General features: G+C 44.4%; 1 protein-coding gene across 3 annotated transcripts in view; it reads left to right on the forward strand.

Moving 5' to 3' along the window:
- CCDC125 (coiled-coil domain containing 125) overlaps window positions 1–14853 on the forward strand; it is a 173338-nt gene that overhangs the window by 75155 nt on the left and 83330 nt on the right. Inside the window, exon 1 of one of the 3 annotated variants that reach the window (XM_077288270.1) lies at window positions 6250–6257. The exons of the other annotated variants lie outside the window; for them this stretch is intronic. The gene's annotated coding sequence lies outside the window, so the exon portion shown is untranslated. Of the gene's footprint in view, window positions 1–6249; window positions 6258–14853 lie in introns of those variants that run through there. 3 annotated transcript variants of the gene reach the window in all.

Genomic DNA, 14853 nt, shown 5'->3' on the forward strand with positions numbered 1-14853 from the left:
TCTTTAACTATATAAATAGTAAGAAACTAAAAAATGATAGTGATAGTGTGAGGGCCCTCTTAAAGATAGTCTGGGTGAAATGGTGGATGAGGATGATGAAAAAGCCAATATGCTAAATGACTTTTTTTCACCAGTATTTACACAAGAAAATCCCATGGCAGACATTATGATCAGTGATAACAAAAATTCCCCATTAAATGTCACCTGCTTAACCCAGCAGGAAGTACGGCGGCGTCTAAAAATCACTAAAATTGTCAAATCTCCGGGCCCGGATGGGATACACCCCCGAGTACTGCAGGAACTAAGTACAGTCATTGATAGACCATTATTTTTAATCTTTAAAGATTCCATAACAATAGGGTCTGTACCACAGGACTGGCGTATAGCAAATGCGGTGCCAATATTCAAAAAGGGGACAAAAACTGAACTTGGAAATTATAGGCCAGTAAGCTTAACCTCTACTGTGGGTAAAATCCTGGAGGGTATTCTAAGGGATGCTATACTGGAGTATCTGAAGAGGAATAACCTCATGACCCAATATCAACATAGGTTTACTAGAGACGGTTGCTGTCAGACTAATCTGATCAGTTTCTATCAAGAGGTAAGTTCCGGACTGGACCAAGGGAACTCAGTGGACGTAGTGTATATGGACTTTTCAAAAGCTTTTGATAAGGTGCCACACAAAAGGTTGATACATAAAATGAGAACAATGGGGATAGGGGGAAATATGTGGAAGTGGGTTAATAGCTGGCTCAGGGATAGGAAACAAAGGGTGGTTATTAATGGAGCACACTCGGACTGGGTCACAGTTAGCAGTGGGGGTACCACAGGGGTTAGTATTGGGCCCTCTTCTTTTTAACATATTTATTAATGACCTTGTAGGTGGCATACAGAGTAGAAATTCAATATTTGCAGATGGCACTAAACTCTGCAGGGTAATCAATACAGAAGGGGACAATTTTATATTACAGGAGGATTTATGTAAACTAGGAACATATTTATTAATTACCTTGTAGGGGGCATAGAGTAGAATTTCAATATTTGCAGATGACACTAAACTCTGCAGGGTAATCAATACAGAGGGTGACAATTTTATATTACAGGAGGATTTATGTAAACTAGAAGCTTGGGCTGATAAATGGCAAATGAGCTTTAATGGGGATAAATGTAAGGTTATTCAGTTGGGTAGAGCAAATAAGATGTATAATTATGTGCTTAATTGTAAAACACTGGGCAAAACTGTCAATGAAAAAGACCTGGGTGTTTGGGTGGACGACAAACTCACATTTAGTGGCCAGTGTCAGGCAGCTGCTATAAAGGCAAATAAAATAATGGGATGCATTAAAAGAGGCATAGATGCTCATGAGAAGAACATAATTTTACCTCTATACAAGTCACTAGTTCGACCACACTTAGAATACTGTGTACAGTTCTGGTCTCTGGTGTATAAGAATGACATAGCTGAACTAGAGCGGGTGCAGAGAAGAGCGACCAAGGTTATTAGAGGACTGGGGATCTGCAATACCAAGACAGGTTATTACACTTGGGGTTATTTAGTATGGAAAAACGAAGGCTAAAGGGTGATCTTATTTTAATGTATTATTATTATTATTATTATTTATATAGCACCATTAATTCCATGGTGCTGTACATGAGAAAGGGGTTACATACAGGGTTATAGATATAATTTACAGTAAACAGGTTTACAGTGACACACTGGTACAGAGGGGAGAGGACCCTGTCCTTGCGGACTTACATTCTATGGGATAGTGGGGAAGAGACAGAAGGTAGGGGTGAGGTGCGGCGGCTCTGGCGGTGGTGAGGCGGCGGCTCGGTTATTGTAGGCTGTAGGCTTTCCTGAAGAGATGGGTTTTCAGGTTCCGTCTGAAGGATCCGAGGGTGGTGGATAATCGGACGTGTTGAGGCATGGAATTCCAGAGGATGGGGGTTATTCGGGAGAAATCTTGGAGGCGATTGTGTGAGGAACGAATAAGTGTGGAGGAGAGTAGGAGGTCTTGGGATGAACGAAGATTACGTGAGGGAAGATATTGGGAGATTAGTTCAGAGATATAGGGAGGGGACAGGTTGTGGATGGCTTTGTAGATCAGTGTTAGTAGTTTGAACTGGATTCGTTGGGGGATTGGGAGCCAGTGGAGGGATTTGCAGAGGGGAGAAGCAGGGGAGTAGCGAGGAGAGAGGTGGATTAGGCGGGCAGCAGAGTTGAGGACAGAGTGGTGCAAGAGAGTTAGCGGGGAAGCCACAGAGGAGGGTGTTGCAGTAATCGAGGCGGGAGATGATGAGGGCATGCACAAGAGTTTTGGTAGATTGTGGGCTGAGGAAGGAACAGATTCTGGCAATATTTTTGAGTTGGAGGCGACAGGAGGTGGCAAGAGCTTGGACATGAGGTTTGACGGACAGGGCAGAGTCAAGAGTTACCCCGAGGCAGCGGATTTCAGGAGCAGGAGAGAGCGTGATGCCGTTTACCATAATAGAAAGATTGGGTAGGGGGGGATACGTGAGGTGGGGGAAAGATGATGAAATCGGTTTTGTCTTCATTGAGTTTTAGGAAGCGAGAGGTGAAGAAGGAGGGTATGGCTGACAGACACTTTGGGATTCTGGACAGCAGGGAGGTGACATCTGGGCCAGAGAGGTAGTTCAGAGTGTCGTCTGCAAACAGGTGGTACTGGAAGCCATGGGACTTTATGAGTTGTCCTAGGCCAAGGGTATAGATGGATAAAAGTAGGGGTCCTAGGACAGAGCCTTGAGGGACTCCAACAGAGAGAAGGCGGGATGAGGAGGTAGTGTGGGAGTGGGAAACGCTAAATGTGCGGTTGGATAGGTATGAGGCAATCCAGGACAGGGCGAAGTCTTTGATTCCAAGGGAAGAAAGAATCTGTAGCAGTAGGCAGTGATCGACTGTGTCGAAAGCAGAGGACAGGTCAAGAAGGAGGAGGATGGAGAACTGTCTGTTAGCTTTGGCTGTGACTAAGTCATTAGTAATTTTTGTCAGGGCAGTTTCGGTGGAGTGGTGGGGGCAGAAACCAGATTGGAGGTTGTCAAGGAGAGAGTTAGATGAGAGGTGGGAGGAAAGTTGACCATGGACATGCTGCTCAAGGAGTTTTGAAGCAAACGGGAGCAGTGATATGGGGCGATAGCTGGGCATAGCAGTTGGGTCAGGGTTAGTTTTTTTGAGGATGGGTGTGATGGTGGCATGTTTGAAGGCAGAGGAGAAGGTACCAGAAGAGAGCGATAGGTTGAAGAGATGGGTTAGGGCTGGAATAAGCGTGTTAGTGAGGTTGGGGAGCAGGTGGGAAGGGATGGGGTCAAGTGCACAGGTGGTAAGGTGTGATTTGGAAAAGAGGCGAATAAGCTCTCCTTCGGTGATGTTGGAGAGGGAGGTTATTAGGGAAGGGCAGAGGTCTGGTATATGGAGTGGTTGGGGTGGTGGACAAGTAAAGGTTTGCCTTGTTTGGTCGATCTTGTTTTTGAAGTAGGTGGCAAAGTCCTCGGAAGAGATGAAGGGAGTTGGAGGTGGCAGTGGTGGGCGAAGGAGAGATTTAAATGTGCTGAACAGTTGTTTTGGGTTGTAGGATAGTGAAGATACAAGGTTAGTGAAATAGGTCTGTTTAGCAGAGGTGAGGGCTGATTTGAAGTCAAATGTAGCTTGTTTGAAAGCAGTGAAGTCGTCTGGCAGACGTGTTTTCTTCCAACGCCGCTCTGCAACCCTGGATGCTTGTCGAAGTTTTTTTGTGACATTGTTATGCCAAGGTTGCCTATTGGTTTGTCGCACTGTGCCATGCGTGAGAGGGGCGACTGAGTCTATGGCTGATGTGAGGGTGGAGTTATAGAAAACGGTGGCGCTGTCCATGTCGTGCAGTGAAGATATGGAGGACAGAGGTAGATGAGAGTCTGTGAATGTATAGATGTGCGAGGTTTCTGCGAGGATGTGGTAATGGCTGGACATGGGGGGCAGGTGAGGAGGAGAAGGTGAGTAGATGGTGGTCAGATAGGGGGAAGGGAGAGGTTGTGAAATTAGATAAGGAACAGAGGCGGGTGAAGATGAGGTCTAGTATATGTCCGTCTGTGTGGGTGGCTGTGGAGGACCAATGGGTGAGTCCAAAGGATGAAGTAAGGGCCAGTAGTTTGGAGGCTGGTGGGTGTCAGTAGGGATATTAAAGTCGCCCATGATGATGGTGGGGATGTCGGCAGAGAGAAAGTGAAGGAGCCAGGTGGAGAATTGGTCGATAAAGGCAGTGGCTGAGCCAGGTGGTCGGTATATGATGGCCATTTGGAGATTGGAGGGAGCGTAGATACGGACAGAGTGAACCTCGAAAGAAGGGAGGATAAGGGAGGGTGGGGGTTGGATAGGGTTGAAGGAGCAGTTTTTAGAAAGAAGGATACCCACTCATCCACCATGTCTGTTGCCAGAGCGAGGAGTGTGGGTAAAGTGGAGGCCACCGTAACTCAGTGCTGCAGGCGAGGCCGTGTCAGGGGGCGTCAGCCAGGTTTCAGTGAGGGCCAGGAAGAAAAGGTTGCGAGAAGTGAAGAGATCATGGACCATGTGGCGCTTGTTGCAGACAGAGCGGGCATTCCAAAGTGCCCCAGAGAGGGGAAGCAGGGTGGTGGGGGTCAGTGGCACAGGTTTTAAGTGTGAGGGGTTGCGAAAGTTTCTCATAGTGTGAGAAGGATAGGGTAAGGGGTAGTAATGTATGAGGCGGGGGGCATCATTGAGGGATGTGTCACCAGCAGTGAGAATAATGTAATAAACATATGAGGGCACAGTACAAAGACCTTTCTAATGACCTTTTTACTCGTAGACCTGAGACGGGGACAAGGGAGCATCCTCTACGTTTGCCCGAAAGAACGTATAAGCATAATCACAGACGCGGATTCTTTACTGTAAGAGCAGTGAGACTATGGAACTCTCTGCCATATGATGTTGTAATGAGTAACTCATTACTAAAATTTGAGAGGGGACTGAATGCCTTTCTTGAAAAGCATAATGTTACAGGATATATACATTAGTTTTCTTGATAGGGTGTTGATCCAGGGAACTAGTCTGATTGCCTTATGTGGAGTCGGGAAGGAATTTTTTTCACTAATGTGAAGTTTACTGTTTGCCACATGTTTTTTTTTGCCTTCCTCTGGATCAACAAGTTAGGGCATGTTAGGTTAGGCTATGGGTTGAACAAGATGGACGTAAAGTCTTCCTTCAACCTTAATAACTATGTTACCATGCTACTATATTACTGCTGAAGTCGCAGCAGCAGGTAGGTAGGCCTGAGTATTCTAATGGTCTGTAGCAGCCTGGTGCGCTGCCGGCAGTAGAAAGAATGTGTGCTGGAATACTCACGTGTCATAATGGGCTTAGGCCTTTATCTGGCTGTGCGGTGGTGGCCATCTTTAGTCTACTGCTGTAGCCGCACCAACAAGTAGGTAGGTCTGAGTATTGTAATGGTTTGTAGCAGCCAGGTACTCTGTCTCCAGTAGATAGAATGTGTGCTGAACACTCACATGTCATAGTGGGCCTTGGCCTTTATCTGGCTGTGCGGTGGTGGCCATCTTTAGTCTACTGCTGAAGCCACAGTAGCAGGTAGGTAGGTAGGTCTGAGTATTCTAATGGTTTGTAGTAGCCATGTCCGCTGCCTGCAGTAGATAGAATGTGTGCTGGAACACTCACGTGTCATAATGGGCCTTGGCCTTTATCTCGCTGTGCGGTAGTGGCTATTTTTAGTCTACTGCTGAAGCTGCAGCACCAGATAGGTGGGTCTGAGTATTCTAATGGTTTGTAGCTACTATGTGCGCTGCCGGCAGGAGAAGAATGTGCGCTGGAACACTCACGTGTCATAATGGGCCTTGACCTTTATTTGGCTGTGTGGTGGCCATCTTTAGTCTACTGCTGAAGTTGCTGCAGCAGGAAGGTATGTAGGTATGAGTATTCTAATGGTTAGTTGCAGCCTGGTGCACTGCCTGCAGGAGATAGAATGTGTCCTGGAACACTCACGTGTCATAATGGGCCTTGGCCTTTATCTGGCTGTGCGGTGGTGGCCATCTTTAGTCTACTGCTCAAACCGCAGCAGCAGGTATGTAGGTAGGTCTGAGTATTCTAATGGTTTGTAGCAGCCAGGTGCGCTGAATGCAGTAGATAGAATGTGTGCTGGAACACTCACGTGTCATAATGGGCCTTGGCCTTTATCTGGCTGTGCGGTGGTGGCCATCTTTAGTCTACTGCTCAAACCGCAGCAGCAGGTATGTAGGTAGGTCTGAGTATTCTAATGGTTTGTAGCAGCCAGGTGCGCTGAATGCAGTAGATAGAATGTGTGCTGGAACACTCACATTTCATAATGGGCCTTGGCCTTTATCTGGATGTGCGGTATTGCCATCTTTAGAGCATTGAACAGCAGGGTGGATTGCTGCTGAGGGGAAAAAGAAGAAAAAATCTCTAAATCTGCTGCTTGAAGAGTGTGAACGAGCTGAGTGTGACCGAAGCGTAAGTGCGAGCGGTGGTAAATGTGTGACTTGTGATTCAGTGACTTTGGATTCAGGGAGTTTCCAAGGGAGAAATTACTGAATTGCTATCTGTATTTTATTAATACTTTGCATTTATTTTTTATTTAACTTTTCTGTCTGGTGCAATCCTCGTTAGGAAATGTGCTCCACTACTGATAATGCCATCCAGTGTACATCTTGCCACATGTATGCAATCCTTGATCAGCCGGTCGAGGGTGCATACTGCTGTGCGTGATGTGAGCACCTTGTGAATTTGAAAGCCCAGATACTGGATCTAAATGTGCAGCTGGCAACACTGTGATCCATTGACAATATGGAAAGGAGTCTTCTGCTCATTGAGCAGACGCTCAATCTGATAGATGAGGGGGGGATGGTAGGATAGATCTGCAGGACAGTGAAACAGCAAGCTGGGCGACAGTTAGAAAGCGGGGTGGAGTAAACAGTGCCAGGGAGGCTAGTCCTGATCTGGCACCCCCCAATAAGTTTGCTAAGATGGCAGATGAGGGGGGTGCCAGTACAGGGGTAGCACTGCTGCAGCCAGGCATGTCCTCTGAAAGCCGGAGGAGTGACTGCTACAGTAAGGAGGGAAATAGGAGAGCAGGGCAGGCCAGACAGGTGCTGGTAGTGGGGTATTCAATTATTAGGGGAACAGATAGGGCAATCTGTCACAAAGACAGGGATTGTTGAACAATGTGCTGCCTACCTGGTGCTCGAGTCCGACACATCACTGATCGGGTTGACAGATTACTGGGAGAGGCTGGTGAGGACCCAGCGGTCATAGTGCACATAGGCACAAATGACAAAGTTAGAGGTAGGTGGACGGTCCTTAAAGACGATTTCACGGAATTAGGCTGCAAGCTGAAAACAAGGACCTCCAACGTGGTATTTTCCGAAATACTGCCTGTACCACGTGCCACGCCAGAGAGGCAATGGGAGATTAGGGAGGTTAATAAGTGGCTCAAGAGTTGGTGTAGGAAGGAGGGGTTTAGGTTCCTGGTGAACTGGGCCGACTTCTGAGTTGGTTACAGGTTCTACGCTAGGGACGGGCTGCACCTCAATGGGGAAGGTGCAGCTGTGCTAGGGGAGAAAATGGCTAGAAGGTTGAAGGAGTGTTTAAACTAGGGACTGGGGGAAGGGTATTCATTTTATAGGAGGGGAAGAAAGTGAAGATAGAGATCTGGGCACAAATAATGAAATTGGGGTGGCTGTGGCATGGGGGGTGGGGTTAGAACAATTAATAATTTAAGAAAGAATAGAGGTACAGAGAGATACATAAAATGTATTTATACTAATGCCAGAAGCCTCGCCAACAAAATGGAGGAATTAGAATTCATTTTGTTGGAGCATAATTATGACATGGTGGGGATATCTGAGATATGGCTGGACGAGAGCCATGACTGGGCTGTTAATTTGCAGGGCTATAGTCTGTTCAGAAATTACCGTACAAATAAGCGAAGGGAATGTGTGTCTGTATGTAAAATCATCCGTAAAACCCACTCTGCGTGATAATATATGTGAATCGAATGAAAATGTAGAGTCCCTGTGGGTGGAGATAAGGGGAGGGGGGGGGGAATAATAACTTACTGATAGGGGTTTGTTATGAGTCCTCAAAAATAATGGAAGCAACAGAGAACATCCTCGTAAAGCAAATAGATGAAGCTGTGCGACTCAAGGAGTAGTCATTATTATGGGGGACTTCAATTACCGTGAAATACATTGGGAAACAGAAACCTGCGGTTCCAGCAAAGGTAATAGGCTTTTGACAACTATGAGAGACAATTACATTTCACAATTGGTTCAGGACCCAACAATAAGGGGGGCACTGCTAGACCTAATATTAACCAACCGGCCAAACCGCATAGCAAATATAAAGGCTGGGGGTCACTTGGGTAATAGTGATCACAAAATAATAAGTTTTCATGCATCCTTTAAAAAGATATGTAGTAGAGGGGTTACAAGGACACTAAACTTCAGGAAGGCAAATTTCCAACAGATGAGAGATGATCTTGGTGCAGTTAACTGGGACGATATCCTGAGACATAAAAATACACAAAGAAAATGGGATACGTTTATTAGCATCCTGGATAGGACCTGTGCACAGTATATACCGTATGGGAATAAACATACTAGAAATAGGAAGAAACCAATATGGCTAAATAGAGCTATAAGGGGCGCAATAAGTGATAAAAAGAAAGCATTTAGAGAATTAAAGGAAGTACGTAGTGACGAGGCCTTAAATAAATACAGAAAATAAAATACATTCTGTAAAAAAGCAAATCAAGGCAGTAAAGATTGAAACAATGAGACTCCTTGCCAGAGAGAGTAAAAATAATGCCAAAATATTCTTTAACTATATAAATAGTAAGAAACTAAAAAATGATAGTGTTGACATCTTTAACCCCTTCACCCCCAAGGGTGGTTTGCACGTTATGGACCGGGCCAATTTTTACAATTCTGACCACTGTCCCTTTATGAGGTTATAACTCTGGAACGCTTCAACAGATCCTGGTGATTCTGACACTGTTTTCTCGTGACATATTGTACTCCACGATAGTGGTAAAATTTATTTGATATTACCTGCGTTTATTTGTGAAAAAAACGGAAATTTGGCGAAAATTTTGAAAATTTCGCAATTTGCCAACTTTGAATTTTTATGCAATTAAATCACAGTGATATGTCACACAAAATACTTAATAAGTAACATTTCCCTCATGTCTACTTTACATCAGCACAATTTTGGAACCAAAATTTTTTTTTGTTAGGGAGTTATAAGGGTTAAAAGTTGACCAGCAATTTCTCATTTTTACAACACCATTTTTTTTTTAGGGACCACATCTCATTTGAAGTCATTTTGAGGGGTCTATATGATAGAAAATACCCAAGTGTGACACCGTTCTAAAAACTGCACCCCTCAAGGTGCTCAAAACCACATTCAAGAAGTTTATTAACCCTTCAGGTGTTTCACAGGAATTTTTGGAATGTTTAAATAAAAATGAACATTTAACTTTTTTTCACACAAAATTTACTTCAGCTCCAATTTGTTTTATTTTACCAAGGGTAACAGGAGAAAATGGACCCCAAAAGATGTTGTACAATTTGTCCTGAGTACGCCGATGCCCCATATGTGGGGGTAAACCACTGTTTGGGCGCATGACAGAGCTCGGAAGCGAAGGAGCGCCATTTGACTTTTCAATGCAAAATTGACTGGAATTGAGATGGGACGCCATGTTGCCTTTGGAGAGCCACTAATGTGCCTAAACATTGAAACCCCCCACAAGTGACACCAATTCGGAAAGTAGACCCCCTAAGGAACTTATCTAGAGGTGTGGTGAGCACTTTGACCCACCAAGTGCTTCACAGAAGTTTATAATGCAGAACCGTAAAAATAAAAAATCATTTTTTCACAAAAATGATCTTTTCACCCCCAATTTTTTATTTTCCCAAGGGTAAGAGAAGAAATTGGACCCCAAAAGTTGTTGTACAATTTGTCTTGAGTACGCTGATACCCCATATGTGGGGGGAACCACTGTTTGGGCGCATGGGAGAGCTCAGAAGGGAAGGAGCGCCGTTTGACTTTTCAATGCAAAATTGACAGGAATTGAGATGGGACGCCATGTTGCGTTTGGAGAGCCACTGATGTGCCTAAACATTGAAACCCCCCACAAGTGACATCATTTTGGAAAGTAGACCCCCTAAGGAACTTATCTAGAGGTGTAGTGAGCACTTTGACCCACCAAGTGCTTCACAGAAGTTTATAATGCAGAGCCGTAAAAATAAAAGAAAAATTTTTTCCCCAAAAAATTATTTTTTAGCTCCCAGTTTTGTATTTTCCCGAGGGTAGCAAGAGAAATTGGACCCCAAAAGTTGTTGTCCAATTTGTCTTGAGTACGCTGATACCCCATATGTGGGGGGAACCACTGTTTGGGCGCATGGGAAGGCTCGGAAGGGATGGAGCGCCATTTGGAATGCAGACTTAGATGGAATGGTCTGCAGGCGTCACATTGCGTTTGCAGAGGCCCTAATGTACCTAAACAGTAGAAAACCCCCACAAGTGACACCATTTTGGAAAGTAGACCCCCTAAGGAACTCATCTAGATGTGTTGTGAGAGCTTTGAACCCCCAATTGTTTCACTACAGTTTATAACGCAGAGCCGTGCAAATAAAAAATATTTTTTTTTCCACAAAAATTATTTTTTAGCCCCCAGTTTTGTATTTTCCCAAGGGTAACAGGAGAAATTGGACCCCAAAAGTTGTTCTCCAATGTGCTCCGAGTATGCTGATACCCCATATGTGGGGGTAAACCACTGTTTGGGCGCACGGGAGAGCTCGGAAGGGAAGGAGCACTGTTTTACTTTTTCAACGCAGAATTGGCTGAAATTGAGATCGGACGCCATGTCGCGTTTGGAGAGCCCCTGATGTGCCTAAACAGTGGAAACCCCCCAATTATAACTGAAACCCCAATCCAAACACACCCCTAACCCTAATCCCAGCTGTAACCCTAACCACACCTCTAACCCAGACACACCCCTAACCCTAATCCCAACCCTATTCCCAACCGTAAATGTAATCCAAACCCTAACCCTAACTTTAGCCCCAACCCTAACCCTAACTTTAGCCCCAACCCTAACTGTAGCCTTAACCCTAACCCTAGCCCCAACCCTAACCCTAGCCCCAACCCTAACCCTAGCCCCAACCCTAACCCTAGCCCCAACCCTAACCCTAGCCCCAACCTTAACCCTAGCCCCAACCCTAACCCTAGCCCCAACCCTAACCCTAATGGTAAAATGGAAATAAATACATTTTTTAATTTTTTTTATTTTTCCCTAACTAAGGGGGTGATGAAGGGGGGTTTGATTTACTTTTATAGCGGATTTTTTAGCGGATTTTTATGATTGGCAGCCGTCACACACTGAAAGAAGCTTTTTATTGCAAAAAAATATTTTAGCAGTTTTATTCTTCGGGTCAGTATGATTACAGCGATACCTCATTTCTATCAATTTTTTTAGGTTTTGGCGCTTTTATACGATAAAAACTATTTTATAGAAAAAATAATTATTTTGGCATCGCTTTATTCTGAGGACTATAACTTTTTTATTTTTTCGCTGATGATGCTATATGGCGGCTCGTTTTTTGCGGGACAAGATGACGTTTTCAGCGTTACCATGGTTATTTATATCCGTCTTTTTGATCGCGTGTTATTCTACTTTTTGTTTGGCGGTATGAGAATAAAGCGTTGTTTTTTGCCTCGTTTTTTTTGTTTTTTTTTGTTTACGGTGTTCACTGAAGGGGTTAACTAGTGATATAGTTTTATAGGTGGGGTCGCTACGGACGCGGCGATACTAAATATGTGTACTTTTATTGTTTGATTTTTTTTATTTAGATATAGAAATGTATTTATGGGAATAATATATATATTTTTTTTTCTTTATTTAGGATTTTTTTTTTTTAATTTTTTTTTTTTTTACACATGTGGGAATTTTTTTTTTTTTTTCACTTTTTCACTTTGTCCCAGGGGGGGGACATCACAGATCGGTGATCTGACAGTGTGCACAGCACTCTAGAAATATATAAGGTGATAACCCCAAATTAGTATTTAACAGAAATTTAACCAAGAACTAATTTAAACAATATCTTTATTATAATATTAGGATAAATAAACCAACACAACCCCTTAAAAAACCCTTCTATTATAGACAGGGTTACCTGGTATGTATGTACACGGGCAGAGGGGTAGGGTACCTATGTATGATCTGACACCTATGCGTCCCTATAGTGTCCCCTACCTATTTGCGGAGGTTGGCACCCTCTTGGACGCAATGTGGCGCCCCCGCTCCTCGATGACTGACCCTCAATGCCCTATGGATCCCTAGTACACCGTAATTGGGGACACCTAACGACTGCCCACACCTAGGGCCCACACCTAACAAAACACATACCAAATGAAATTTTCACCCAAATACCACAATGTCAAAAAAGTGTACCGTAGCAAAAACTTAATTATATACGGCACAATAAACAGTCTATTCTAAGCCTCCTTCACCGGCTATTACACCCTTGTGCGTCCCTATCCGCACTGCCCTGTCTGACAGCAGAGGTTGGCACCCTCTTAAAAAATCTGGTGCACTTATCTGTGCCCGGATCTCGCCTCTACGCGTTTCCCCCCCATGATATGGTTCCTCAGGAGGCACATGGGAAAAAGAGCCGTGTGTTACCACATCGGTGATATGCTGTGCCTGGTTGTAGGTGCAGGGATAACACTGATACAGACTAGCTTATATAGCTTATACCACTCCCACCCACCTACCGGTGTAGAGGGAGTTAATCCAAATCTACGAACATGTGGGTTAATACGCTAATCATAGCGCAGATGTCCAATGAATGCCCCCAGTCCATAGTTTCATATTGCACATTGCGGTCGCCATTACTCCTATACTGTTTTCAGCGTGCCTATGCAGCGCATGCGCCGTTTTCGGACCCTAGAGGTCCATCTTACCCCTTCAGACGACGCAGGCGCTAACCGAAATCTCCATTTTCTTATGGCACACATAGCGGCCGCCATTATTCCTGTACTAATCTCGGCGTGCCTGCACTGCGCATGCGCCGTTTTCGGGCCCTAGAGGTCCATCTACTCCTTCAAACAGCGCTGATAATAGTAGGAGTCTCCATTTTCTTGTGGCACACGTTATAGTCATTACGACTTATACCAGCATTGTTATCGTGGGCCCCATAAGAGGAATCCAAGGCACCGCATAGGTGTAGATACACATGAACAAAGTAGACACATATTTATATATAATCTCTAATATTTGCTATAACCTCATGTTCATATCGCTATCTAGCAATCATATGTCAAATCCAGTACCAGTTTATCTATATAATTATCAGGGAACGGCACCTAAAGCACCAAATCCCCCGATATGGAATATTATCTAAATATACCAGCCTAAACAGACCACTTCACACATTATTTGGGAACTTTTCATGATCATGGCTGTATAGCCCCATATATATATATAAAAAAAAGGGCAAATAAATCCCCCACCTACACTAATCTTATCCTTAAGCCCATTACTGGCAAATAATTAAAGTTACAATCTTAGGTAACCATTTATTATTATATATTGTGAACCATCTAATAGATCCACATAGCCTCTACAATCATGTCAGGGAAACGGGGAAGCTTAGATCTATGTAAACAGTTCACACGAAGCAACTATAGGTTAGACGTTCATTAAGTCCTCTAGGGACGACTGACTCCATTCTAAATATCCACTGGGTCTCTTTTTGTAGGATGACCATATCCCAATCGCCTCTTCTCCCATTTTGTTTCACCACCTCCAGGACACAAAAGGAGAGTGTCCTATTTTCACCCTGATGGAATTCCCAGATGTGACGTGCTATAGGGGTGTCCCTACAGTTCTTTATGTCCCCCAAATGTTCCCCAATCCTCCTTCTCAGCTCTCTCTTGGTCTTCCCTATATAATTTTTCGGACATCCACACGTGGCCATATAGACTACACCCGTGGTCCTACAGTTTGAAAATTCCCTGCAGAAAAATTGTTTACCATTAGATGCACTAGCAAAACTCCTGCAGGGAGTTATGAAATCACAAAACGAGCAATTTCCACACCTAAACGTGCCATTTGGCCGTCTGTCAAGCCATGTTCCTGCTTGCTTTTCTCTTTTATAGTGGCTATGTACAAGCCTATCTTTCAGAGAGCGTCCCTTACGGAAGGTAATTTGGGGTCTATTTGGGATGACCTCTGTCAGGGTTTCATCCATCTGTAATATACTCCAATGTCTCTTGAGGATGTTGAACACCCGATTAGTTTGATTATCATAGGTTCCAATAATCCTCAGAGCATTTTCAGTTTCTTTTTCTCTGGTGGTGTTCAAGAGGGACCGTCTATTCCTCCCCATAGCATTCTGAAAGGCTGAATCAAGGACCTCATCTGGATAGCCTCGATCTCGGAATCTCTCCCTCAGATCGTAAGCCTGTGTCCTGAAGGTGGCCGGGTTGGAGCAATTCCTACGAGCCCTGAGGTACTGACCCCGAGGAATGCCCCTCTTCAGGGGAACCGGGTGATGGCTCTCCCACCGAAGAAGGGCATTCGTGGCCGTCGGCTTTCGAAATAATCTTGTCTCCAGGATACCATTGACACCAATAGTGACCTTTACATCCAGGAAGGCCAGTTCATATGTGTCACTCTCTGAAGTGAATCTTAAGCCAATCCTGTTATTATTCAGCTCCTGTACAAAGTCATTAAATTCCGTTTGTGTACCACTCCATATGACCAGGACATCGTCTATATAACAGTACCATGCCGTTATTTTGTTGCTCCA

Source organism: Ranitomeya variabilis, chromosome 1 (genome assembly GCF_051348905.1).
Source record: "Ranitomeya variabilis isolate aRanVar5 chromosome 1, aRanVar5.hap1, whole genome shotgun sequence".
Taxonomy (NCBI): domain Eukaryota; kingdom Metazoa; phylum Chordata; class Amphibia; order Anura; family Dendrobatidae; genus Ranitomeya; species Ranitomeya variabilis.